General features: G+C 44.8%; 1 long non-coding RNA gene across 1 annotated transcript; it reads left to right on the top strand.

Moving 5' to 3' along the window:
* Positions 1-1,887: 1,887 nt before the first annotated feature.
* Positions 1,888-21,882, top strand: LOC310647226. Its single transcript, XR_014493844.1, has 5 exons — positions 1,888-1,997; positions 16,482-16,802; positions 20,179-20,436; positions 21,023-21,133; positions 21,748-21,882. It is a non-coding gene; the product is annotated as an uncharacterized lncRNA (long non-coding RNA).
* The last annotated feature ends 1,886 nt before the right edge of the window (positions 21,883-23,768 follow it).

Genomic DNA, 23,768 nt, shown 5'->3' with positions numbered 1-23,768 from the left:
GACTCTAAAGACTCTTGAGGTCCATCTTTGCCTCCAGTACTGTCAATAAAGTAAGATGTGCTTCACTCTGCCTGTCTTCTGGTATTTGGTTCAAATTTACCTGGGAAAATTCTCCTGCAGGTGCAGCTACTTCTCCCTGATAGGTACATGGCCCATGCTGCATTTTGCTACGTTGTTCCTTCGATTGTTCTATTGTATATGTTTTTAAGAAAATAATTTAAGTGATTTTAACGTGAAGAAGAAGAAAAGGAGGAGGAGGAGGAGGTGGTCACCATGATGTAAAAAAGATGCTGAGACTCTAGAAAGTGTGCAGAGAAGAGCAACAAAGATGATTAGAGAACTGGAGGCTAAAACATATAAGGAACGATTGCTGGAATTGGGTAGGTCTAGTTTAATGAGGGACATGGTGGCTCAGTGGGTTAGGACGCTGAGCTTGTCGATCAGAAGATCGGCAGTTTGGCGGGTCGAATCCCGAGTGCCGCATAGCAGAGTGAGCACCTGTTACTCGTCCCAGCTTCTGCCAACCTAGCAGTTCGAAAGCACGTAAAAATGCAAGTAGAAAAATAGGGACCACTACGGTGGGAAGGTAACAGCGTTCCGTGCACCTTTGGCATCTAGTCATGCTGGCCACATGACCACGGAGACGTCCTCGGACAAGCGCTGGCTCTTCGGCTTTGAAACGGAGATGAGCACCGGACCCTAGAGTTGGAAGGTGCGGGGGAACCTTTACCTCTACCTTTACCTTTACAACATGTGTACATTGAGATTAGCTGAGCCTCCCCCCGTGCTCCCTCCCCCCCAACACACAGTGACAACAAATCCTCCATTCTACCACACCATGTGAACCAACTACACCACACACTGGCCTCCCAAGTCAATTCTGCAATTCTTCTCACAGAGATTATATCCCATTCAAAAGCCCACGGATAAAAGCTGTTTTTCAGCCTGTTGGTATGGCTGGCTATACTCCTATATCTCTTACCGGATGGTAGGAGAGTAAAGAGATACCGTCCAGGGTGTGAGTCATCCCTGAGAATTTTCCTCACTCTTCCAAGGCAACGAGCCCTGCCGAGGTCATCCAGTGGTGTCAGGGGACAGCCCACCATGTCTTGTGCTGTGCTCACCAGCCTCTGTAATACTTTCCTGTCCGTGGCTGTCAGACCAGCATACCAAATCACAATACCATACGAGAGGACGCTCTCTATAGTAGACCGCTAAAAGAGGGTCATTAGCCGTTGTTCTGCCCTGTTCTTCCGCAAGACCCTGAGGAAGTGGAGTCTCTGTTGGGCCTTTCTGGCCACCTGGGTTGTGTTAACTTTCCAGGTCAGATCTTCACAGAGGTAGACTCCCAGAAATTTAAAGGAGGAAACTCTCTCCACACAGTCCTCCCTGATGTAAAGTGGGGCAGGTACCTCCTTTTTTCTCTGGAAGTCTAACACCATCTCTTTCATCTTGCCGATGTTTAGGTGCAAGTTGTTGTTACTACACCATATGGATAGTTTTTGTACCTCCGCGATATATTACCAGAAAAGTCTGATAAACAAAATACATACTTGGTTCTGCATATTGTAACTTCAGCAAGAATAAGTTATGCACAATGCTGGAAAAATGAACAAATAGAGCTAGTAAAGAAGATATTGGAATGCACAGAGATGGACAGATTAACTATGAGACTAAAAGACAAAGAAGAAACAGAATAGTATAAAAGCCAGAATCTATTTTATAAATGGTTGGAAGAGAGAACCAAAGAGTAGAATTTGTATATGTATCAGCATGTTATGAACCCAGCTCGCATGCTGTTTGAAAAACTAACATATGTATGTAGAGAATAAAAAATAACAATAAAAAAAGAAGTGGTGTAAGAGAGACTCATTAGAATATTACGCAAATTATGTGACAATTCACACTTTTCAGAAGTCAGACAAGGTTTCATTTCGCTAGCATGTTGCACGAGAGGCTTCTCGGACTGTGGTTCTCAATCCTTCTCTTAGGAGCTGGTAAGTTGTGTTTCTGTTACTGAGTTTCTAGTATTAGATGCTGTTTGTTGGTTTGTTTCCTTGGGTCCTTGCAGGATCTTAGCTGGAATAGATATAAAACTCTTGAGGAACTTTCTCAAGGAAAGCTGAGGAATAGAACATCAAGAAAAAGGCAGGCAGGGTTGAAATGATAAACTCTAGCAGAAGAAATAGAAAATATTTCCCCCATTTTTCTTTAGAAAACATAAAAAACATAAAGAGAACGTTATCTATGTTTCGTGTGGTTCTGATATGTTACTCAACAGTATAGTCTAAATTAACAGGACTAAAAACCCAATTTCAGATCAAAATCTAAAATACGGCAAGTCAAGAGTATGTAAATAAAAATTTCAAAGTCTCTTATCATTTTATGCTGATTAAAATAACTGCAAAACGTTGAAAAAAATGAGAAAAACAAAAAAAGTTAAAAAAAGGAAACAGATTTAAAAAAACAACAACCCAAAGTTCAGAGAATACAGTTTTATAATCACCAGATTATAAAACTGGTGACAGATTTTATTTCCCTGGGCTCAAAGATGGGGACTGCAGCCAAGAAATTAAAAGACGCTTGCTCCTGGGGAGGAAAGACATGGCAAATCTAGACAGCACACTAAAAAGCAGAGACATCACCCTGCCAACAAAAGTGCGTATAGTCAAGGCTGTGGTCTTCCCAGTTGCAATGTATGGCAGTGAAAGATGCACCATCAGAAAGGCTGAGCGCCAAAGAATCGAGGCCTTTGAACTCTGGTGCTGGAGAAGACTCCTGCAAGTCCCTTGGACTGCAAGGCGATCAAACCGGTCAGTCCTAGAGGAGATCAACCCTGACTGCTCTTTAGAAGGCCAGATCCTGAAGCTAAAACTCAAATACTTTGGCCACCTAATGAGAAGGAAGGACTCACTGGAGAAGAGCCTAATGCTGGGAAAGATTGAGGGCAAGAGAACAACCGGACGATAGAGAATGAGGTGGCTGGATGGAGTCACTGAAGCAGGAGGCGTGAGCTTAAAGGGACTCCAGAAGATGGTAGAGGACAGGAAGGCCTGGAGGAACATTGTCCATAGGGTCGCGATGGGTCGGACACGACTTCGCAACTAACAACAACAATCACCAGGAAATATATACAGTTTGAAATATACCTAGCCAATATTTTAATTATCAAATGCTAGGGACCTTGGTGAGGTTTTCTATATGATTTTTGATCATGGTTAAAATGCAGAAAAACTTTTTGGCACTCTGGGGTGCCCAATCTTGGCAAATTTAAAACTTGTGGACTTCAACTCCCTGACTTTCCCAGCCAGCATAGCTGTGACATGGCTGGCTGGGGAATTCTGAGAACCGAAGTCCACACGTGTTAAAGTTGCCGTGCTTGGACACCCCTGCAATAGGATCTCCTGCCTGAGGAGTGGATTGGACCAGAAGATCTGCCAGGCCTCTTGCAACTCTGTTATTCTGTTGTTAGTCTGCAACAAGGACATTGAGGATATTTTCCTCAATGGAACGAGTTTTGGGGCCCTATTTACAGTCACAAAGGAAGCATGAAAGGAAGCATGAAAATGCAATTAGATGGGGAGTTCTAGGGGGGAGGAGGCAGGACCCTCCAAACCTTGGCTTTTCCTGATAAGACTCCTCAGCATGTTTAGTTGCTGCAGATAAGAACTTGATGTGGAGGGCAGGCGTGATGGTGGGGCTGAAAGACTGCTTCCTTAGATTAAGGAAGGGAGGACACATTCAGCTTGTATGCAATGAATTTCAAACTTAGCATGGTCTTAGCAATTGTGAATCTTTAAAAAAACATTCCACATCTTGCATTAAATACCAACATTAGTTGAAGACATTATTATTCATGATCTACTAGAATAACATGAATAATAATATATTGATTATATATATATATGGATAAAATATATAGATGGATAAAAATTGCTAAGCACATTGATTTGTGCTTTAAATTGTAAGCCTCCCTGAGTCTTCGGAGAAGGGCGGGATATAAATGGGATTAAAAAAAAACAAAAGAAGAAAAACAGTTGTTTATTGCTAAAAGATCATAATAAGCAATAAAAAGTAACCATTTAAAGCATAGATATGCTTTAAACAGTTACTTTTTATTGCTTATTATGATCTTTTAGCAATAAACAACTGTTTTTTTATCCATTCCGGTGTTCGAAGATTTTATACATATATATATCTATATATCTATATCTATTTATCTATCTATCTATCTATCTCTATCTCTTTATATCTCTATCTCTATCTATCTATCTCTATCTCTATCTCTATCTCTATCTCTATATCTATATCTATCTCTATCTATCTATCTATCTATCTATCTATCATCTATCTATCTATCTATCTATCTATCTATCTATCTATCTATCTATCTATCTATCTATCTTTAATATAAAATAATAACAACTGCCTAGTGGCGCGGTGATTAAAGAGCAGTGTTGCAGGCTAACTCTGCCCACAGCCGGGAGTTTGATCCTGATGGGGCTCAAGGTTGACTCAGCTTTCTATCCTTCCAAGGGTGATAAAATGAAGAAGATGCTTTTCCAAAAGGCAACTGGGCTTTTTTTTCTTCTCGTCCAAGAAGATTCTTCAGTTCTGAAGTGAAGCTGAAGTAGAAGAACTAAAGAAGCTTCTTGGATGAGAAGAGAAACGTCTTCAAGGAAAAAACCAAGAAAGTTCAGTTGCCTCTTGGAAAAGCACCTTTCGGACAACCACGATCTGGAGGACTGAAGATTGCTGGGAGCAATATGCAAAGAATGCTTCAACATTGTAAACTGCCCAGAGAGAGCAGTTTAAAGGCTAAGGATCAGTGTTCTCCTGTATTCTAACAGCAATCCGCCCCAACCCAAATTATTGATCCCAAAATAGCCACAAAGAGTGATGAGAGCCAGCCCTGCTTAGGGCCTCTTAAAGGAAACCACGAAACAACCCATCTGTTATTACAGTTTTACTAAGTTTTGCTTTCATTTTTAGTGGCTTTGAAAGTCCTCTGAGCAGCAAAATTTGTTCATGGAACCACTTAGAAACAGCGATCATCATTGTCCTGTCAACCACTGCGGAGGAGAAGGGTCTCCTCAAAAAAGTCAAGATGGCAGCTCTGAGGGGCTTTGAATGCGTCTTGATTTTTTTTGGCTACACTCTGTGGACGTCCCCGGTGGACGATTAAACTAAGGATAGCAGGCAGAGATGAGGCACAGGGGACCCAGAATAGGGCAGGGCCATGCTTTATTTATTTACTTTATTTATTTATCCAGGATATTTATTTGCCACCCATCTTGTATCCAATGATTCTAGTGGCTTTAGATCCAGTTCCAAGAGTCTGTTGCTTAGAAACAGAAATTCTGATCCCAATTGTAGTTCTAAGAGGATAGCAAACCCCCTCCCCTCTAGCACTGAGGATGATATCTAGCTGGGCAATGAAACGTCTGCAAGGAGACCACCCAGCCCAGAAAGCACCCAGGACCCCTCAGTTCAACCCTGAGCTGCAAATACTCTCTCCAGCTGGACTGAGCATATGGCAACAGTGATTTGCAAGAATGTATTCCCGTCCCAGCCTTCCGCGTCACCTCGTGTCAGCATCTACTGGGGGGAAGTTCATCAATGGACATATTATATTCATATCCCCATTTATATTGCAGTCACACGCATCTTACTCAGAAGTCATCAATGCTATATTCAGCAATACTTCCTTTTATTTATATGTAAATTTTTGCATGACTTGATGTAAACTTTAAAACTGTACTCTCTGCCAGTCACAGATCACAGGGGAATTAATACGTTTCCTCTGGAATTTCTATCAGAATGTTTGAGTTGAGTTGGTCCAAAAGTCCATCTAATCTAGTATTGTGCCTCTGGATGGCTCACCTGACGCTTCTGAGATGCTTGGGATGATCAATCCATCTCCCACTATTGTTCTCCTGAAGATGGCACTTCACAGAATAACAGAGTAAGAAGGGACTTTGGAGATCTTCTAGTCCAGACATGTCAAACACAAGGCCCGGGGGCCGGATCCGGCCCGCGAAGTGGTTTCATGCAGCCCGCGAAGCCATCCTGGAAACAGTGAGGGAACGGCCCCCACTGCCTTGGCCCTGGCCCAGAGACCCTCCTTCTGCCAGAGACCCTCAGATCTGTCCCAATCCTGACCAGGCCCCATAGGCACCCTTGATGCCAACGATGTAGAGCTGGCCACGCCCACTCAGTAGGCCATACACACTCTAGCCACGCCCACCCAGTAGGCCACACCCACCCAGGCCATACCCACCCGGCCCCCTGAGGGCAACTGCAATGCTGATGCGGCCCTCAATGAAATTGAGTTTGACACCCCTGTTCTAGTCCAACCCCCTGCTCAAGCAGGAGATCTTACACCATTTCAGACAAAGTCCAATTTCTTCTTAAAAGCCTCCAGTGTTGGAGCACCCACAACCTCTGGAGGGAAGCTGTTCCACTGATTAATTGTCCTCACTGTCAGGAAATTCCTCCATAGTTCTAGGTTGCTTCTCTCCTTGATAAGTTTCCATCCGTTGTTTCTTCTTCAACTTTCAGGTTTGATCCCTGAATAGGGATCAAATATTCTCTATCCCTAACTCATGAGGATCACAGCTACTCTCCCTCCTCAGCTCTATTTACATCAAAGTTGATCCTGGTCTGTCCATCTACTCAGTTAAGTCCACAAACCCAACACTCAGTCTCCAAATGGTTGACTTGGAAAGATCTGCAGACTGTCCATCCTTCGTGGACAGTCACATGAAGGATGTGTTAGCAACGTTCCTCAGGAAAAACTCCCACCTCACGCCTCCAAATGCAGGATACATGCACTTTTCAGACAGAAAGAGATTCAAATCAAATGATTTCCAAGGTTGGTGTCAGATAGACAAGCATATTCCATTTCAGTAAAATGTCCAGGCTGCATTATGCAATGCTGGCACTTACGGAAGGAAAGCAAACACAAACTTCTCAATTTTCCCACAACCCTTTCCTGCATTCTAGTTACCCTTCAATGATTGTGGCTTCAAATATTCTCCATGAATATTTCCAAGAAGTAATGGATAGCAACAGCCCTTAGAATTATATACCGCTTCACGGTGCTAAGCGGTTTACAGAGTCAGCCTCTCGTCCCCAACAATCTGGGTCCTCATTTTACCGACTTCGGAAGGATGGGAGGCGGAGTCAACTTTGACCCAGTGGAATCGAGTTGCCCAACTGCAGACAGACAGCAATCAGCAGAATTTGCCTGCAGTGCTACATCCTAACCACTGCGCCACCACGCTGGATGGAAATTTATCAAGGAGAGATCCAACCTAGAACTTAAAAAAAGATTTCCTGATAGTGAGAATTATGCAATCGGAGGATGACTTGCCTCCAGAAATTGTGGGCGCTCCATCATGGAGGTTTCCAAGAAGGGAGCGGACAGCCGTTTATCCAGAATGGTTTGGAATCTGCTGCTTGAGCAGGACGTTGGACTAGAAGACCTCTAAGGTCCCTTCCAACTCCATTATGCTCTGTTTTAAGTCTGGAGAAATTTGACTTTTTTGACTTCACCTTTCTGTTTCGATACTTTTTAGAAGTTTCCTCTTTATGGTCAATTGTGCCTCTTTCAAAACCATCAGACAACTTTCCACTTGCCTAATTCTTAGTTACTCATCTCTTTAGCAACATTCCTCCATCTTACGAGAAAGCCAGGCCTTTCCCTTTGGTAGAGTATTTAAGCATCTAGACTGAGATTTGGCTGGGTAAAACCAGGATGACCAGCCATAATATTGGCCACAAGAACATCAAGATGCTTGTTCTCTCACTGTCCTGAGGACCTTTTGCAGCTCAGTGTTTCTGCCTAATGGGAGGAAGGAGGTCATCCGAGACCCATCTGAAGGAGGCACAAGTCAGTGAACATGGTTGAAAGAGGAGAACCTGGTACTCTCCATCTCATCTGAGGTCCAGAGAGTGTTTCTCCAAGGACAGCTCCATAGGATTGTGTCTAAGGGACAGTTTCTCAACTTTGGCCCCTTTAAGATGCGTGGACTTCAACTTCCAGAATTCCCCACCCAGCCCATCTTAAAGGGGCCAAGGGTTGGGAAGCCCTGGTCCAAGGTGTATGAACAGGTTCTTTCAGGGGTTGCTTGGAAAGTACTTGGAAAAGACAGGTGAGGCTTATCTTTCTCATCTTCCACCCTGCCATTTTTTTACTTCTGATTGGAATCAAATCCAAGACTTTCCCAAGCAAGACCCGTGCCCTTGTTGACCAACTATTTTGAGGAAAAAAGCATGTGATAGTTCTGGGAAAAAAGGTGAGCCACCCTAAGCGTTAAGAAAGTTGGCAGAGCAGTCTCATCTCAGTTGGTTCAGTCACTTGAAGGACCATTCAAGGGAACTCTGAGGATGCCTTCCTTCGGTCAGTGAGACCCTGAAAACTCCAAGGGTGTGAAGTTGCATCTAAGCGTGGGACTTGCCAGATAATGTGATGCTCCCAGGTGCTGAGCATGGGTCATGTGGCGAAAGGGGGTTTTCAAGAGAAGTCATCTGCAATGATATTTTGAGAGCTTGTTTGGTTTTTGTGTCTACAACAACAACACAAAAATGGGGAAGGAACATCACAAGGGAAGCTGCTAACGTGGGAGAGAGCAGAGGAGAAGACAACATGAGTAGCAACACATTTCTTTGGAAGTCATTTTGAAAAAGCTATTAGTGGATGCTCCCATTTGGGGGGGATCTTAACCATGAAATAGAACTTGAGGATCCTTTGCCCACTGAGAAGTGCTTAGCCAAGAACAGCCTTCTTCATGGGTGTTCCATCACTGGAGGCTCTCAAGAAAGGGTTGGACAACCCTTTGTCTGGAATGATATAGGGTCTCCTGCCTTGTGCAGGGGGTTGGACTAGAAGACCTCCAAGGTCCCTTCCAGCCCTGTGGTGCTAGGATTCTATGATTAGAGTAGTTGAAAGGCCTGAAAGCCTTCTTAAGCATCCATCAGGCAGAGGGAATTATCCCACTCAGACAGGAGATCCTGGGATGAAAGATTAGCAAGGCAGAGACTGTGTGTTATGTGGATCCTTTTGTTACTCTAAAACTAAGTAGGTCCTCTGTATGTGACAGAACATTCGTTTGTTCACTTTATATGGCCAAATTAAGCACAATTTTAAGACAGTTGTAAGAGAAAGAAACAGCGCATTATAAAGATGAAACAGGCCATTAAAAAACCTGTAACAGTCTAAATCACAGAATCAACCTACTCTGTTATGAGAACTAGTAAACAATTACCAACTACTATGTTAGATGGTCTCACGAGGTCGATGATTCGTTAAGGTGCTTCCAAGTAAAAGGCATCACGCAGGAATGCAATCATTCAAAGCTTTATTTAACGATAAAGTAAATAGAAAGAGTTACCTGGCATGGAAGCGTTGAGCTCAGTAGATCAGCAAGCAAGCAAGCAGAAGAGAGAACAAAGAGAGAAGAGCAAGCAGAGAGCAGCCCCTGAGCAGAGGTATTTATGGGGGGGGTGTCTCAGCCCCTCCCTTACCAATTAACTCTCGCCAATGGGGTTGCAGGGGCCGGGGACCCCGACCCATCAGTGGGAGCAAAGAAGCATCTTTGCTCCCAACTGATGACCTTATTGGGGAACTGCCATGGCTGGCACAAAACATCTAACATACTAAAAGTGAAAAGCGCTAGGCCAGTCAGGTATGAATTAAATCATATCCCTGTTGAATATACAGTAGAGGTGACAAATAGATTTAAGGAATTAGATCTGATAGACAGGGTGCCTGAAGAACTATGGACAGAGGTTCACAACATTGTACAACAGGTAGCATCCAAAACCATCCCAAAGAAAAAGAAATGCAAGAAAGCAAAATGGCTGTCTGAGGAAGCTTTGCAAATAGCTGAGGAAAGGAGGGAAGCAAAAGGCAAGGGAGAAAAAGAAAGATACGCCCAATTGAATGCAGAATTCCAGAGAATAGCTAGAAGAGGTAAGAATGCCTTCTTAAATGAACAGTGCAAAGAAATAGAAGAAAACAATAGAATAGGGAGGACCAGAGATCTTTTCAAGAAAATTGGAGAGATTAATGCAAAAATGGGCATGATAAAGGACCAAAACCTCTAGGACTGACTGGTTTGATCGCCTTGCAGTCCAAGGGACTCGCAGGAGTCTTCTCCAGCACCAGAGTTCAAAGGCCTCAATTCTTTGGCGCTCAGCTTTTTTTATGGTCCAACTTTCACTGCCATACATTGCAATTGGGAAGACCATAGCCTTGACTATACGCACTTTTGTTGACAGGGTGATGTCTCTGCTTTTTAGTGTGCTGTCTAGATTTGCCATGGCTTTCCTCCCCAGGAGCAAGCATCTTTTAATTTCTTGGCTACAGTCTCCATCTGCAGTGATCTTGGAGCCCAGGAAAATAAAATCTGTCACTACCTCCATTTCTTCCCCATCTATGTGCCAGGAATTGAGAGGGCCGGATGCCATGATCTTGGTTTTCTTAATGTTTAGTTTCAACCCAACTTTTGCACTCTCCTTCTTCACTCGCAACAAGAGGCTCTTCAGTTCCTCTTCACTTTCTGCCATTAGAGTGGTATCATCTGCATATCTTAGGTTGTTGATATTTCTTCCAGCAATCTTAATTCCAACTTTTGATTCATCTAGCCCTGCCTTTCTCATGATGTGCTCTGCATATAAGTTAAATAGGCAAGGCGACAGTATACAGCCTTGCCGGACTCCTTTCCCAATTTTGAACCAATCAGTGGTTCCATGTCCAGTTCTCACTGTTGCTTCTTGGCCCGCATATAGGTTTCTCAAGAGACAAATAAGATGGTCTGGTACACCCATCTCTTTAAGGACTTGCCACAGTTTGTTATGGTCCACACAATCAAAGGCTTTAGCATACTCAATGAAGCAGAAGTAGATGTTTTTCTGGAACTCCCTAGCTTTCTCCATGATCCAGCGTATGTTGGCAATTTGATCTCTAGTTCCTCAGCCTCTTCGAAATCCTGCCTGTACTTCTGGTAGTTCTTGATCCACATACTGCTGTAGTCTAGCTTGTAGGATTTTAAGCATAACTTTACTAGCATGAGAAATGAGTGCAATGGTGCGATAGTTTGAACATTCTTTGGTACTGCCTTTCTTTGGAATTGGAATGTAAACTGATCTTTTCCAATCCTGTGGCCACTGTTGAGTTTTCCAAATTTGCTGGCAAATTGAGTGTAGCACTTTTACTGCATCGTCTTTTAAGATTTTGAATAGCTCAGCTGGAATACCGTCACCTCCACTAGCTTTGTTGTTGCTCAGCTTTTCTAAGGCCCACTTCACTTCACATTCTAGGATGTCTGGCTCTAGGTCAGTGACCACCTCAGTGTGATTATCAGGGACATTAAGCTCATTCCTGTATAGTTCTTCTGTGTAATTTTGCCATCTCTTCTTAATCTCTTCTGCCTCTGTTAGGTCCCTGCCATTTTGGTCCTTTATCATGCCCATTTTTGCATTAAACGTTCCCTTCATCTCTCCAATTTTCTTGAAAAGATCTCTGGTCCTCCCTATTCTATTGTTTTCTTCTATTTCTTTGCACTGTTCATTTAAGAAGGCATTCTTATCTCTTCTAGCTATTCTCTGGAATTCTGCATTCAATTGGGCGTATCTTTCTTTTTCTCCCTTGCCTTTTGCTTCCCTCCTTTCCTCAGCTATTTGCAAAGCTTCCTCAGACAGCCATTTTGCTTTCTTGCATTTCTTTTTCTTTGGGATGGTTTTGGATGCTACCTGTTGTACAATGTTGCGAACCTCTTTCCATAGTTCTTCAGGCACTCTGTCTATCAAATCTAATTCCTTAAATCTATTTGTCACCTCTACTGTATATTCAACAGGGATATGATTTAATTCATACCTGAGTGGCCTAGTGCTTTTCCCTACTTTCTTCAGTTTGAGCCTAAACTTTGCAATGAGAAGCTCATGGTCTGAACCACAGTCAGCTCCTGTTCTTGTTTTTACTGACTGTATAGAGCTTCTCCATCTTTGGCTGCAGAGCACATAGTCAATCTGATTTCTGTGTTGACCGTCTGGTGATCTCCATGTGTAGAGCCGTCTCTTGGGTTGTTGGAAAAGAGTGTTTGCTATGACCATCGTATTCTCTTGACAAAATTCTATCAACCTGTACCCTGCTTCATTTTGTACTCCAAGGCCAAACTTGCCTGTTATTCCGCTTATCTTTTGGCTTCCTACTTTAGCATTCCAATCTCCCATGATGATAAGGACATCATTTTTTGGTGTTAGTTCTATAAGGTGCTGTAGGGCTTCATAGAACCGGTCAATTTCATCCTCTTCAGCACCGGTGGTTGGGGCATAGACTTGGACTACTGTAATATTGAATGGTTTGCCTTGGATTCGAACTGAGATCATTCTGTCATTTTGAGGATTGTATCCCAGTATTGCTTTTCCTACTCTTTTATTGACTATGAAGGCTACTCCATTTCTTCTGAGGGATTCTTGCCCGCAGTAGTATACCTGATGGTCATCTGAATTAAATTCACCCATTCCTGTCCATTTTAGTTCGCTGATACCTAAGATATCGATGTTCAGTCTTGTCATCTCTTGTTTGACCACGTCCAGCTTTCCTTGATTCATGGATCTTACATTCCAGGTTCCTATGGAGAAAGAATCTTTACAGCATCGGACTTTCCTTTCACCACCAGACATATCCACAGCTGAGCGTCCTTTCGGCTTTGGCCCAGTCGCTTCATTCTTTCTGGCGCTACTAGTACTAGCCCTCTGCTCTTCCCCAGTAGCATATTGGACGCCTTCCGACCTGAGGGGCTCATCTTCCAGCGTCATATCGTTTTGCCTTTTGGTACTGTCCATAGGGTTTTCATGGCAAAGATACTGGAGTGGTTTGCCATTTCCTTCTCCAGTGGATCACGTTTTGTCAGAACTCTCTGCTATGACCTGTCCGTCTTGGGTGGCCCTGGATGGCACAGCTCATAGCTTCATTGAATTACGCAAGCCCCTTCGCCACGACAAGGCAGTAATCCATGAAGGGGAGCTGAGGGGAGAGGAATAGCTAATCCTCTGGATTCTGCGGCACATCTATGCACCATCAGTGGAACATGTATCTTCTTGAGAGAGATTGAGTTCATGACATAGCAAAATGCATGGTTAATACTAACCATTTTGTGAAATGTTAGGGCAGTGACTAGGTGCACGGGCGATTGCTTCTTTTGGATCCAGAGACAATGAACGCCCCAATAAATACAGGGATTTTAAACTTTATTAGCTCAATTCAATAGATTTAAAAGCCGAGCATTAAGCATACATACTAAGTGAGATAATACAAGAAGCAACTGATGGAAACTAATCAAGGAGAGAAGCAACCTAGAACTAAGGAGAAACTTCCTGACAGAACAATTAACCAGTGGAACAGCCTGCCTCCAGAACCTGTGAATGCTCCAACACTGGAAGTTTGTTTTTTTTATTTAAAAGTTTTACAATACATTTTTAAATACAAAAAACTCCCTCCTCCCCCTCCCCTCCCCCCTCCCCGACTTCCCAGAGCTGAATACAGGGTATAGTGATACAAACATAAACTAAAATATGCTAACAACAAAAATAACACATTAAGTTCTATCGGACTTTAACTCTCCATAGTCATAATATTAATAAAGTAACAAATGACTAATCATACATCATAAAAATCCACTACTTATTCAAATGCTAAATGAAACTTTTTAGTCCCATATTTATTCTGAATATATTGAATCCATCTTCTCCATTCCACAATATATCTCTGTTGCGATTGATCTTTCAAATATGCCGAAATCTTTGCCATTTCCACCAAATTGGAAACTTTCAAAGTCCACTCTTCTATACTCGGCAATTCTTCCTTCTCACTGGAAGTTTTTAAGAGACTGGACAGCCATTTGGCTGAAATGGTATAGGGTTTCCTCCCTGAGCAGGGGGTTGGACTAGATGACCTCCAAGGTCCCTTCCAACTTTACTATTATGATTATGATTATCCAAATCTCTTACAAGCTTACAGGAGCTCCTTAATAAAATGACAGCAGAGATACGCCAAGGACGGTCAGTTTCCTTAGTACTCTGCTGAGTACTCAGGATTCGACCCGCCAAACTGCCAACCTTCTGATCGACAGGCTCAGCGTCCTAACCCACTGAGCCACTGTGTCCCTACCTGGCACCAATTCATTCCCATCCCAGAGTTATGGGCAACACAGTCAACACCAGGTTTTGCAGTCTCCTGAACGTGAATAATATATTATTTCCTTCCTGGCTATTATGAAGCAGCTTCTCTAAAAGCAGCATTTGTGGAAGTAATCTTACAGCTGACCAACAGAAACTTCTGACAGCAATACAACCATCCAGATAGCCCCCTTAAACCAGCTCACACAAACAACTGACCAACCAAACTGCAAAACCAACCCTTGAGCCACTTGGCTTATTCACACGCCGCTCCCAGCCCTTGAGTTAAACAGCCAGGAAGAGTTTGCCGCAGACGTTGTACTTTGAAGAGAAGCAGAGATTTCAATAGCTGGAAGGACCCTGGAGGAGATCTAGTCCAGTGCAGGGAACTACTACTCGGAACGGGACAACTTGCTGCAGGACAACTCGCCGTGGGGCAATTCAACAATTTAATTATTTAAAATAATTTTAAAAACATTTTTATTTTTGTCATTCACATGTTGTTCTGTCCCTCCTTTTGCATCCTTTCTTTAATGATTGTATTCCACCAATTCTTTGATATTAGTGTAACTCTTGTCCTGTGATGATTTGGCCATGGCGAGTTGCCTACGGTGAGTTGTCCTAGATCAAGGGTGGGGAACCTTGGCTCTTTTATGACTTGTGGACTTCAACTCCCAGAATTCCTTAGCCAGCAGGAAGATGAAGTCCACAAGTCATAAAAGAGCCAAGGTTCCCCACCCCTGTCCTTAAACCCTACTACAACAACCCCAACAGAAGACTTCCTGGCTACTAATTAATCACCAGCCAAGAAGACTTGAATGGCTCTTTCCATTCAAATATTTCTCCAGATGTTCAGATTCCTCACTGGCTTTCTTCTGTGTCATAATTCTTATGGTCCTTCCTATCATTCGTTGATCCACCCGGACTCTTTGGATTCTAACTTTTATTTTTATGGACAACTATAAATTTAAATAAATTCTAAAAAAACACCCACCACTTTGGTACTTACTTGTATCTTCAGGTCTGGAATCCACTAACAATGCCTGGGCTTTTCCAAAGGATGGACTTTCTAGAAACCCAAAATTGTAGAGTTGGAAAGGACCACAAGGATCATCCAGTCCAACTTTCTGCAATATGCAGGAAAGACCAGTTAACAATAGAAGAGAATCTTTCTAGCTCGGGGCTGAACTGTGGAATCCTTGCTGCTCTCTGAGCTTGACGGTCTTCTTACAGATGTTTCATTACTAAGCTGCAGTGAGATGTTACCTAGTCTGATAATAAACCATGCTCAAGAGAACAACCAAGCTCAGAGAGCAACAAGGACTCCACAAAACCAGTTAAAAAACCCGTGGGCCTTGCTCCTCCCACTCTGGCTGAAGGGAAAGAAAATGAATGGTGGCAGCCAATATGAGGAGCATCCTATGGGGTTCCTGAATGAAGGAGAGCAGTCTGGTGGTAGAGGGAGGGTAAACAATTGAAGTGAGATGGGTGTCAAACAAATTGAATAAGTAAATAAAGTGAACTGGAATTTAAAATCACCCCTCAGGTGTCCTCCAGGTGAGCAGATCAGCCTGGGGCCTGGTGGAGCTTTGGGCCTCCCTGGTTGGGCAGACCGTCCTTTTGAACCCCAAAGGGAAGGTCTGAGCTCCCGCGTAGGACATTTGAACCCCTCTGCTTCTCTAAGAAGAGAAGGCCGTTGCCCAGGGAGACGCCACCATGTCCTCTCTCCAGGAGCCATTTTGCCCTTTTATTCTGGATCAAGCTGCTGTATTGTGATTGATCCCTTTGTTAAGACCCCTGTGCTGGTCTGTATAAGCAAATGTTATCACTGTTAACAGCTCTTTTCCAGATAGCAAATCTCATGAAATACCTTGATCATCCAGAAATACCTTTATTTGCATGCAGATGAGATTACAGCAGACAAGGTATAGACAGATGATGTGTAGACGGTAATTCAAGGTCAAAAGAGTTACGACTCAGTGTCTGCACGTGAAATGGAGGAGCACGTGTGTCTGCCGGTTATGGAGGAGAGTCCCCAGGGAGAAGAAGGAGCAAGTGCATCCCAGAAAAGGGAGGGGTGTAAGCCACATGATCAGGAGAAGGAGGAAATATGTCATAGGGAAGGAGGAGTTGGCTAACCCAGATAAGATAGCTTATTATAATTTCCCAAAACAGCCACGTGGTGGCAGCACACCTTTCTTAGAAAAGAAATCTGAGGGTCAGAAATGGGATGCTTGGAGGGTCTCTTGTGATCCAACCTTGAAGGCTTCTTCTCTGTCTTCTCCCTGACCATGCAGAAGCTTCTGGAACAGAAGAAATGAACAGGATTCTGGGGGAAACTGTCATATTCCAAGTGAAGACCACTGGACCCTATAAAACAATATCCTGGAATAAAATTCTCGGCACTGAATTTGTAAATATCGCTCTGGTGACCTTTAATGAGGCATGTAAACTTCTGGTCCTCTCGCAAGCTTTTGAAAAGAGACTGAATGTTTCCAATGACTGCAGAGAATTACTTCTCAGTCATGTAGAGAAAAAGGATGTAGGACAATACAGAGCACAAATTATTTTAAAAGATGGAAATACACTGGTTGAGTCCTTTGATCTACGGGTTTTTAGTAAGTATCCCAGCCATGGCAGCAAATTCCTGGCCTCCCTCCTTTGCCCAGGATAATGTGGAGAGGTGGGGCTTTTCTGTTGGGGGTGGGGGTGGGGTTGGGTGTCCAGTTTCTGAAGAGGCAACACTTTCTGGATGGAGCCCAGAACTGCTCACCTGCTGCTTTCCTTTTTGACTCTGCCCATCAGATGTTCGGGCAGAGTTTGGTCCATTCATACAATGCAAATTGCTTCAAGATGTTCTCCTCAGGCCTAGCCCAGCATATCTGGATCCGTACCAATCGGGTTTCAGACCAGGGCACAGCACGGAGACGGCATTGGTCGCGCTGGTGAATGATCTCTGGCGGGCCCGAGATAGAGGTTATTCCTCTGTCCTGGTCCTATTAGATCTCTCAGTGGCTTTTGATACCATCGACCACGGTATCTTACTGTGTCGTCTTGAGGGGTTGGGAGTGGGAGGCACCGTTCTGCGGTGGTTCTCCTCCTACCTCTCGGGCCGTTCGCAGACGGTGTTGGCAGGAGGGCAGAGGTCAAGCCCTAGGCCTCTTAGTTTTGGAGTGCCTCAGGGATCGGTGCTCTCACCCCTCCTGTTCAACATCTATATGAAGCCGCTGGGAGAGATCATCCGTGGCTTCGGGGTGAAATATCATCAATATGCTGATGATACCCAGCTATTCATCTCCACGCAGAACCAACCCAGTGATGCCCTCGATGTGATGTCCCGTTGCCTGGAAGCGGTACGGATTTGGATGGGGAAAAACAGGCTTCAACTCAACCCGGCCAAGACTGAGTGGCTCTACATACCGTCATCTCGTTTAGTCCAAGAGATTCCATCTCTGACTATAGGAAGAGAGATGTTACCTCCCATTGATAGAGCACGCAATCTGGGCGTCCTCCTAGATTCACGACTCAGTCTTGAAGATCATATTGGAGTCGTGGCTAGGGGGGCATTTGCACAGATTCGTCTTATATACCAATTGCGCCCCTTTTTGGACCGAGATGCCCTACGTACAGTCACCCACGCACTCGTTACCTCCCGTATTGATTACTGTAATGCTCTCTACATGGGGCTGCCCTTGAAAACCACCCGGAGGCTTCAGCTGGTGCAGAATGCGGCTGCACGGGTTGTGATGGGAGCTCCCCGATACTCCCATATTACACCCCTCCTGTGTGAGCTGCATTGGCTACCAGTTGCCCTCCGGGTGAGATTTAAGGTGCTGGTACTTACCTTTAAAGCCCTACATGGCTTAGGTCCAGGATATTTCAGGACCATCTGCTGCCGGGAACAAATTCCCATCGTCCAGTACGCTCACACAGAGAAGGCCTCCTCAGGGTACCGTCAGCTAGGCAATGTCGGCTGGCGACCCCCAGGGGGAGGGCCTTCTCTGTGGGAGCGCCAACCCTATGGAATCAGCTCCCCCCTGAGCTTCGGATAGCCCAAAACCTCCAATCCTTTCGCCGTGGCCTCAAAACACACCTGTTCCACCAGGCTGACCTAGACTGACAGGTATTTTAATTAATTTATATTTAGTATTTTTAATTCATTTTTAAATTCTCTAATTTTTTATTGCACTGATGTTCTCAATTTCATTTTATCTTGATTTATGTACTTATTATATGTTTGTTGTTAGCCGCCCTGAGTCCTTCGGGAGATAGGGCGGGATATAAATCCCATCAATAAATAAATAAATAAATATATTTGCTCCACTCATACACCAACGTTTCCCTGTCTGTTCCATCCTGCTGACCACCTTCCATGCCAGGAGCTTTGGCACAGTTGAGGGCTTGCATTTCTCTGATGGAGCTCAAGCGGTCTCCTTTGAAGGCCTCCCATTGGAAGGAGGCCTGAAGGGGCCCAGCCCAGCCTTCTCCAGGCTTCCCTCTCCATGTGGCACAGGCTGCACCAGAGTAAGCCGAGGGGGTTCCCGGGTGGGGGGTCGGGAAGAGAAAGGCAGGTTTGCTCTGAGGCTGGACTCTCCAGAGAAGATCCTCAGGACCTTCTCCATGGATCTGGTGGGACTGGCTGGACTCACCAACTCTTTGGAGAAGAGTCAAGGGGGCTTGAGGAGGTGAGCCTGGAGACCCATCATCCTGTTCTCAGTTCATGGTTTGGTATAAAAAGCGTTTGGTGGGGGGCAGAGGATGAAGGATCCTATTGTCTTCTACCTCACCGATGAGTGTCATAGGTGCAACTGGAGAAGATTTTGGGATTGTTATTTGTGACACAAATGGGTGATACATGTTTTTTCCTGCTCTAATCTAAACTGTCAGAACCTGTTTCTTTCATTTGGGGTCTTATTTTTGGGTTCGGCGGGAGGGTGAATGCTGGGCTGCTACTACTACTGTTTCACTCTCTGCTTTCTTTCTCGTGCCTATGCCTTACTCCCTTGGTGGCGAACCTATGGCTCACATGGCACAGGTGGCACGCAGAGCCCTCTCTGTGGGAACGTGTGCCATCACCCCAGTCCTAGGTCCTAGCTGGGTTTTATAAACCCTTTTTCCTCTAGGCCTCCACCTCTGTGTACAAAAAAAAGGTTCAATCAATCAATTTCAACTTCACATGGGAAAAAAAAGATCTCGCAAAGTTGGAATTGATTGATTGAGCTTTTTAGTCCCACCCTGTCTGCCGTTACCACCGCAGCCACACCCACCCAATGGGCCACGCCCACCTGGCGCCAATGATACATAAGTGGGTTTTGGGTTGCAGTTTGGGCACCCAGTCTCTAAAAGGTTCGCCATCACTGTCTGTCTCCTTTGATGTTCCTTGGGGTGAGAAAGGAATGTGCCTTGAGCCTTTTGCCTTATCTCTGGCCGCAGAAGACGAAGCTGCGGAAGTCAAGGCACAAAGTAACAGCCTTGAAAGCGGTGCCTTATGGTCCTACTTCCCACCACTGCTTCCCACCTGTGGATTGGCCAGGTTGAACCATCTGAACGGACAGTTGGGCTGGGGTGTATGAATGACTCTTTTAAACTAACATTTCGCGTGGGAAACCTTTAGATCCTGCCTTCCATGCCTATTGTCAACTTCTCCCAATAAAAGTTCCTTTTTTATTATTTTTATTGGGGTTTTTTACTATGTATCAATTGTATTTTAATCGGGCATGCATTTAATTATCTTTTAGTTTTTGTAAATTTCTGTGTTTTATTCTTGCCCTGTACACCGCCCTGAGTCCTCCGGGAGAAGGGCAGTATAGAAATATTAATAAATTAAATTAAATTAAATTTTGGAAAGAAGCTGTTCCAGGCATTTTGCTTTCTCGGGAAGAGGAATTGAGGAGGGTCCTTACGTAAACAAAACCATTGATTGACCCATGCTGTTGTTGGCTTCCTGTGATTTTCTGGTCTTTCACAAATGGTGTCTCCCCATCTCCTGCTTAGGAGAGTTGCTGGACTCTCAGCTGAAAGTGACTTGTGCTTCTGATGGGGCTGGAAATGGAACTTGGCAGCTGAATTGCTCTACAGAGACCTGGGAAGACAAGGTGAATATCAGCTGGACTTCAGCGGCTAAGAACACGGATCCCAGGCCTGGGAGTTCTGTGATCCAGTTTGTCTCCTAAGATCTCAATGCAACATGCGTAGCAGAAAACCCTGTTAGCAAGGCATCCAGGATGGTCTCCTTAAAACAAGTTTGTACAGGTAAGGTTTTATCTTCTTAAAAGGGGCCGTGAAACCAAAGATGAATCTCAGATTCTCTGGAATATCTGGTCTCCTGCTTGAGCATGGGGTTGGGCTAGAAGACTCCCAAGAAGATGTAAAAGATCTTCCAACTCTGTTACGCTGTTCCTGTTACGTTCAGCTGGGAGACAAAAGGTCCTGGAGAAGGTAGATCTTCCCATGCAGAAGAACCATGGAATTTGCACAGGAGTTGGGCTACACCAGGGGTAGGCAACCTCGGCTCTTTTATGACTCATGGACTTCAACTCCCAGAATTCCTGAGCCAGCTTGGTGAATCACAATGAGTGTCACATGCGGGGGGGGGGATGTACATGTGCAACATGTATTTTCAGTAATCTAATCTAAACAAAATCTTCATTGAGCAAGCATTGTTGACCTTTCTCCTTCCTCCTTGGCCTCCCTGGGATGTTGTGGTCTTTTACAAATGCTGCCTCTCAAAAGTGCTGGTCACTTTGCTGAGGCTCTTGGCTCTTGTCTTGTAAATGGGGCCAGGCACCCCCATTCTCTGGAGCTGAAAAGATGAAAAGGGTCCGTTGCTCTTTTTCAGGACACTCCGAGAACCTCTACAGGCTGCATCTCTGGGCCCTGCTGTGCCTTAGCAAAGTGGGAAGTCTTCTCCTTCTTGGCTCTTTGGCGCTCATTCTGAGATTCAGAACAGGTACCATCTTAAGGAGGTCCTCTGGGAAACCCAGTCCTTCCCTTCTCTTTTCTTGGTTCCTTTGTCCCAGAGGAGATCATGGATTAGCCAAAGGAACAAGATGGAGTTAGTTGCCTTTGCAACAAAAAGATTGGGGAATAGAGCTGCTGAATGGGATCCCTTCCCCCTTCCCTTCTCGGAGCCAAAGGGCTACAACAATCCAGTGCGGGTATCCAGACTTACCAATCTCCCTTTGCTGCCACCAAGTGGTCATCTGGCAGCCTAGAACTAGCCGCCAGGGATGAGTGAGGTCCTCGGGGTTTAGCACCCATGCCGCATTTCTGTCTTGTGGGCTCACCTGCAAGGCTGGTCCTCAGAGCTTCAGCTCCCCTAGTCCCCCTGTAGCTGAATGCCAGGTCTGTCTGCAATGAGGCACAGATGCCAATCTTAGCTTATGCCACACCTCCCTCCCCTGATGTCAGAATCCAGTTATATTTCATTTCTATCTCTCTTCTCTGATTTAAAACCAATCCTTACTATCTCCTGGATTCTGTCGTGCTAAAAGAAAAGGGGAGGGGTATGCATGGGGGTTTTACTACTTTCACTTCCTGTATTCTTTTGTTGATTCACTTCAGGTCTGCTAACCATAACAATGTGGCCATCTGCCTTTCATCCTATGCCCCTCTGAAGCGCTGCTCTTTACCGACAGCGAGGAAAAAGGGGATTGAATGATCGTGTCAACGGAGCCGGACTGATGTTATTTTTCCTGAAGTTAACACCTAGAAATCTGCCGAAATCCTCTCTCTCTCTCTCTCTCTCTCTCTCTCTCTCTCTCTCTCTCTCTCTCTCTCTCTCTCTCTCTCTCTCTCTCTCTCTCTCTCTCTCTCCTTTGATGCTTTGAACAGCTGCTCTTGCTCCTCACCTAATCATCTGCACTAAATGCAGATGTCCATGGATTCAGTTCCTGATAGAAGGTTGGGAGCCCAAAGAACAGGATCTGGCCATGTATATCTCTGGTGATAAGTAAGAGCGTCCACAGGGAAAAGTATTTTTCCCCATGGCTAACCCATGGTTAAAGAAAGAGGAATTTTCCCATCAGAAATTAAGAGACTCTTTTTTAAGAAAAAAGAAAGCAAAAAAAAAAAAAAAACAACTAGGGGAGCAAAACGTATTCCATAATCCTGGGTAAGATGTGGATCTTACCACAACTCCACAGGGTTAAAAAATAATTTTAAATGTAATGGTAAACAGTGAAAGAGCAGAAACAAAAAACTCGTAAAAGTCCAGCAAGGGCTTATAAAATAGAAGTCAACTTTACAATCAAGAGGTTGTAAAGCTTCCAAAAGTGTAAATAAAACCCAGGCGCACTTAAGAAAAACGAGCAGCTGAGGGGAGATGGTGTCAATAGATGAGATCTTCTGATTGCTCCTTACCGAGATCTGCAGGCATCCAGACCTTCTGTTCTCCATTGATCGTCTGAAGGTTGCAAAATCAGCTGTTTGTCAACAGGAAAAAAGTAAACTCCGGTCCATTCAGCACACCACGACTGGCGAGGAGCCGAGAGCATCTCTTCAATGAACAATGCATTTACCTGCATCCAGCCCCCTAGCAACCCCCCCCCCCCGATCACTCCAGCCAACCAGTAGGACAGGGATCAAGAGGTGGCACATCTAAGGGAGCTTTAGACTCCTGAGTATCTCCACAATACAAAGCCTCCATCATCTCAGCCAGATATGCCCAACTCAAGAGGTCACAAGAGTGCTTGGCACAAAGTCACTCTGTAGGATCAGCATAGGTTTCCATTTTGAGCTCACCTGCTTCACGGTAGCAGAAAGACACTGAATGGATGAGTGGATGGATGGATGGATGGATGGATGGATGGATGGATGGATCCTCCAGCCAAGCTTCCCCTTCTCCTTTTGAACCTCAAACTTACTCCACGTGGTGGCCCCTTGGACCTCTGCCTTCTGACCCTTCCTGTCTCATAAAGCTCAGCTGTCTTCTTTGTTTTCTTCTCAGCAGATGATCCAGTTCCTGCCAGCCTCCCAGAGGAGACCACCACCACCAGAGCCCACTTCGGATCCACCTGATGGACATCTCAAATGACTCTCCCTCCAGCCCCTTCACTACAGACGCCCATGGTCTTCCTGTCAGCTTTCTAGAGGAGCCTTTGGGACAAGGGGGCTTCCATGGGCCACCCAATGAACTCTATTACCAATGTGGCCAGTAGGGGGAGGGGCTCCAAGGATGGCTGTTCCGTGTCTCTTCTCTGTGGCCATCCGTGCCTTCCTCTCCTGCATCCCAACTGTTAAGTCGTGGGCTCTGGTGAGCAGAAATGAAGACACAAGGCTGAGTACAGAGAAACTCATTCTTTTATTCTTGCTGGAACTGTACTTGAGCTTGGGCCGCACCCAGCCACAATATATAGCCTAGCCCTACGGTAGCAGCCAATAGGATTGAACCTGCGCTTGCCGCCTGGGGCTGACCAATTGCAGGACTGGAGACAAGCCCAATACATAACACCAAGTGCCCCACAAACTGCTTTTGCTGCTGCCTTGTCTGGACCCCAAAGAAACCCACATTTGTTTAGTTGATATTCAGGAGCTCAAAGCAGCCCCCAGTTCACCACATCCCTATGAGGTAGGCAGAAGAAGCT

Source organism: Vipera ursinii (assembly GCF_947247035.1).
Source record: "Vipera ursinii genome assembly, chromosome: 15".
Classification (NCBI taxonomy): domain Eukaryota; kingdom Metazoa; phylum Chordata; class Lepidosauria; order Squamata; family Viperidae; genus Vipera; species Vipera ursinii.
The sequence above is the reverse complement of the archived record's forward strand: the minus strand, read 5'-3'. Positions and strand labels throughout refer to the sequence as shown.